Raw genomic sequence first — 4988 nt, 5'->3', positions numbered from 1 at the left:
GTTGTGTCCTTTAAGTTCTTCTGCATAACCAGATCTTATTAACACAAAAAACCTAAACTATTGGCTCATTGAGGGTTGATCTTATATTTGCACAGCTGCAAAAGGTGAAGCTGAATGTTTTGAGTAACTTGAGGTGTCATCATATACAGATTTCCCACACACTTTTTATGCAACAAATGCAACAGATTTTCTTTTCCAGACTCAAATTTCCAAAGTTCTATCCTTTGTGGCCAATTTAAACTAAGAAATACAAAAGTTTTATAGATCTTTATGGCATTTCTACAATGAGCAGACATAAAATATGGAATCTCCAAAAAACCTGAGACTGCAAGGAAGGATGGAAAAAAGACAGGATGCAAAAAAGGAACGAGGGAAGGACTAAAAGAGGGAAATGAGGGAGAAACGAGGAATGCTTGGGTGAAGGGCACAATGAAGAAAGGAACGAAGAAAAGCACAAAAGAAAGCTTGGGATGAAGGAAAGAACAGAGGACATGAGTGAAAAAAGGATGGAAGGAGGGGTTGAAAGAAGGAAAGGAGATAAAACCATTCAAAATGAAAAGAGCACGACACAACGGCCATAATAACATACTAAACTAACAGCCCGGGCAAGAAGAGCATTACTCAAAGGTAGCCAAGAGGCTGGAGGATTGTAGAACTCAAAAGTGTAATATGTGGCAGAAGATTAAAGCTACATATTACTCTGAACACATGAAACATGATGGTGGCGGCATCATGCTGTGGGAATGCTTTTTCTCACCAGGGACAGGGAAGATGGATGAGCCAAACACTGGGCAATCTTGGGAAAAATACTGTTAAAAACTGAAAGACCTGAGACTAGTTTGCCTTTCAGCTGAAAAACAACCCTAAACCTACAGCCAGTTAATGTGATAACTAAGATCAAAACCATTCACGTAGCAGAATGTCCCAGCCAAAATTCAGAACTAAATCCAACTGAGAATGGCATAACTTGAAAGTTGCCCTTTCCCATACATCCCATCTGAGTGAAGATGAGCTATTTTGCAAACAATGGGCAAATAATATTCAACCTCTAGATGTACAAAGCTAGTAGGGACACACACTTAAAGCTGGAATCGCAGTGAAAGGTGGTTCCACAAAGTATTGATTCTGGGTGAAAACATGCACAGACTTTTCATACTGTTATTTGTCAAACATTTTTAAAATCATGCTTGTCTTCCACTTTGCAATATATTTAAATATTTTTTATAGACACTTATACATACACTTCTCAAAAAAATAAAGGGAACACTTAAACAACACAATATAACTCCAAATAAATCAAACTTCTGTGAAATCAAACTGTCCACTTAGGAAGCAACACTGATTGACAATCAATTTCACAGCTGACCCACACAAGTGGCTCAGGTAGTGCAGCTCATCCAGGATGGCACATCAATGTGAGCTGTGGCAAGAAGGTTTGCTGTGTCTGTCAGCGTAGTGTCCAGAGCCTGGAGGCGCTACCAGGAGACAGACCAGTACACCAGGAGACGTGGAGGAGGCCTTAGGAGGGCAACAACCCAGCAGCAGGACTGCTACCTCCGCCTTTGTGCAAGGAGGAACAGGAGGAGCACTGCCAGAGCCCTGCAAAATGACCTCCAGCAGACCACAAATGTGCATGTGTCTGAACAAATGGTTAGAAACCGACTCCATGAGGATGGTATGAGGGCCCGATGTCCACAAATGGGGGTTGTGGTCACAGCCCAACACCTTGCAGGACGCTTGGCATTTGCCAGAGAACACCAGGATTGGCAAATTCGCCACTGGCGCCCTGTGCTCTTCACAGATGAAAGCAGGTTCATACTGAGCACATGTGACAGACGTGACAGAGTCTGGAGACACCGTGGAGAGCGATCTGCTGCCTGCAACATCCTTCAGCATAACCGGTTTGGCAGTGGGTCAGTAATGGTGTGGGGTGGCATTTCTTTGGAGGGCTGCATGGCCCTCCATGTGCTCACCAGAGGTAGCTTGACTGCCATTAGGTACCGAGATCCTCAGACCCCTTGTGAGACCATATGCTGGTACGGTTGGCCCTGGGTTCCTCCTAATGCAGGACAATGCTAGACCTCATGTGGCTGGAGTGTATCAGCAGTTCCTGCAAGATGAAGACATTGAAGCTATGGACCAGCCCGCCCGTTCTCCAGACCTGAATCCAATTGAGCTCATCTGGGACATCATGTCTCGCTCCATCCACCAACGTTACGTTGCACCACAGACTGTCCAGGAGTTGGTGGATGCTTTAGTCCAGGTCTGGGAGGAGATCCCTCAGGAGACCATCCACTGTCTCATCAGGAGCATGACCAGGCGTTGTAGGGAGGTCATACAGACACATGGAGGCCACACACAATACTGAGCCTCATTTTGACTTGTTTTAAGGACATTACATCAAAATTGGATCAGCCTGTAGTGTGTTTTTCCACTTTCATTTTGTGTGTGACTCCAAATCCAGCCCTCCATTGGTTAATAAATTTGATTTCCATTGATGATTTTTGTGTGTTTTTGTTGTCAGCACATTCAACTTTGTACAGAACAAAGTATTCATGAGAATATTTCATTCATTCAGATCTAGGATGTTTTATTTGAGTGTTCCTTTTATTTTTTTGAGCAGTGTCTATAACTCCCAGTAAAAAGTTTTAGAACACCCCAATGTTTCCAGCTTTTTGTGTTGAAAATGATTTGGTTTAATGTCTCAATGCACTCTGAAGTGAAAGCATAGTACAAATAAGCAATTGCACTTAGGAAATAAAAGATGAAACCCATTTATAGACCAGAATGTATTCTAAACGTTTAACTGAAAGTAGCCACCTTTGGCAAATACAACAGCTGAACACACTTGTGCCCGTCTTTCTACAATCAAACGTTCTTCAGAACGTTCTTCCCAAATCTGTTGAAGTTTCCACAAATGTGTGTCACTTGTAGGTTTCTTTGTTTTCACTCTGCTGTCCAGTTAATCCCAAACCAGTTTGATGGGGTTTAGGTCTAGAGACTGGCCACTCCATGTCTTCAAGCTCACCACCTCGTTCTTTTTTCCTGAGACAGTTCTGGCATAGCTTGGACTTGTGTGTTGGGTCATTATATTGCTGTGGGATGAACCCTTGACCAACTAGGCACACACCAAAAAGTATTGAACAGCTCGTCCTGTCAGACCTGCTGCTCGAAGTCTTCTCTTCACAGTTGAAGAGAAGTTTATAAGAGTTTATACTGTTTATACTGTTTAATTTGTACTGTATTGCACCGACTATGCCAAAACAAATTCCTTGTATGTCCAAAAACGTACTTGGCAATAAAGCTTTTCTGATTCTGATTCTGATTCTGAAACTGAAACTTGCTGACTGCAACAGCTATTAAGCTGTGCTTGAAGCTGTTGTTCTGTGAGCTGCCTATCAGACCCTTGACCTCTTTCACATTTTGTGACATTACAACCACAAACACTATTTTATCAAGACTTTATATGATTGACCAACACAGGCAAAATTGTTTGAATGAAAAATACAATTATATATTATATATATGTTTGTAAATAAAGAATCAGAAAAGTGTGGCTAGAAGTCTTTTGGGATTATGTCTCTTATCGGTTTTGTACATATATGAAGAATAAGCATGTTTAGAGCCCAGCACAAAGGCAGGGAATGGTAAACTTTACTCACCTGTTACACCTCTATTCTAAGATTATTAAGAATTATTTTCAATTGAAAGTTTCCCTGTCAAGTGGATCAAATCAATATAAGTACTCGCTTTATAAACCTCCAACACATTGACTGTTTCTGCTTTAGAACCATTGAGAAACAGAAAAGACTGAAGTATCATTTGTATATCAGTAGGTAAACATGATTTTACGGTGCTTGGCAACCGGATGTATACCCTGTGAATTTTTTTCACTTGTCTTTTTACAACTACAATTTACAATTCAGTTAATTGGGATTTTATGTGAATGCCCAAAAACAAAGCAGTGCATAACTGTTAAACAGAAGCAAAATTATACATGTTTCATTTTTTTAACAAATAAAAATCTGAAAAGTGTGACATGCATGTGTATACAACCCCCTTTACTCTGATGCCCCAAAGTAAAAGGAAACCTATTTCCTTCAAAAGTTACGTACTTATTAAAAGAAGTCTAACACTGTGCAATAGAATCTCAGCATAAGCAGAATAATGAAGACCAAGAAACACAGCAGGCAGGTCAGGGATTGGGTTGTGTAGAAGTTTAAAGTAGGGTTACAAACAACATTCCAGAAAGAGCATGGATGTACCCATACAGGAAGCACCTGACCAACAAATTATTAATTACTGATTATCAATAAGTGTGCAAATTTGTAAAAGTAGCAGTTTTTGAAGGTTGCTTGTCAGGACTATAAGAGAAGGATTAGTTATAAGTGGAAAACATTTAAGAATGTTTCTAATCTTCCCAGGAGTTGACGTCTAAGTAAATAAATCCCAAGGCCAGACTGCAGTGTTCAGAGAAACTACAAAAAGAAAGCAAAAAAGAACAGTTCCATCTCAGACTTTACTGGCCTCTGCATGTAAAGGACATGCATCTTTAATTGTCAAGTGAATGACAGTACAATTAATTAAAGAAAGAGAAACCAGCTGCATATCAATGAACCACAAAATGTCTGGACCCATCTTCTTAGGACAAATAAAACCAAAGTTGAGATTTTTAGCATCGTTACATGTTTTAAGAACACCAAACAGGATGGGAGGAGTTCGGTGAGGCCATGGAGAAGGACTACCGGTTGGCCTCGAAGCGATTCTAGCAAACCGTCTGGCGCCTCAGGAGGGGGAAGCAGTGCTTCGCCAACACTGTTTACAGCGGGGGTGGGAGGCTGCTGACCTCGACTGGGGACATTATCGGGCGGTGGAAGGAGTACTGCGAGGATTTCCTAAATCCTGCCATCACGTATTCCCTGGTGAAAACAGAGGCAGGGGACTCGGGGTTGGACTCTTTCATCTCCCAGGCTGAAGTCACCGAGGTG

This window comes from Girardinichthys multiradiatus, chromosome 11 (genome assembly GCF_021462225.1).
Source record: "Girardinichthys multiradiatus isolate DD_20200921_A chromosome 11, DD_fGirMul_XY1, whole genome shotgun sequence".
In the NCBI taxonomy this organism is placed as follows: domain Eukaryota; kingdom Metazoa; phylum Chordata; class Actinopteri; order Cyprinodontiformes; family Goodeidae; genus Girardinichthys; species Girardinichthys multiradiatus.
This window is presented reverse-complemented; position numbering follows the sequence as displayed.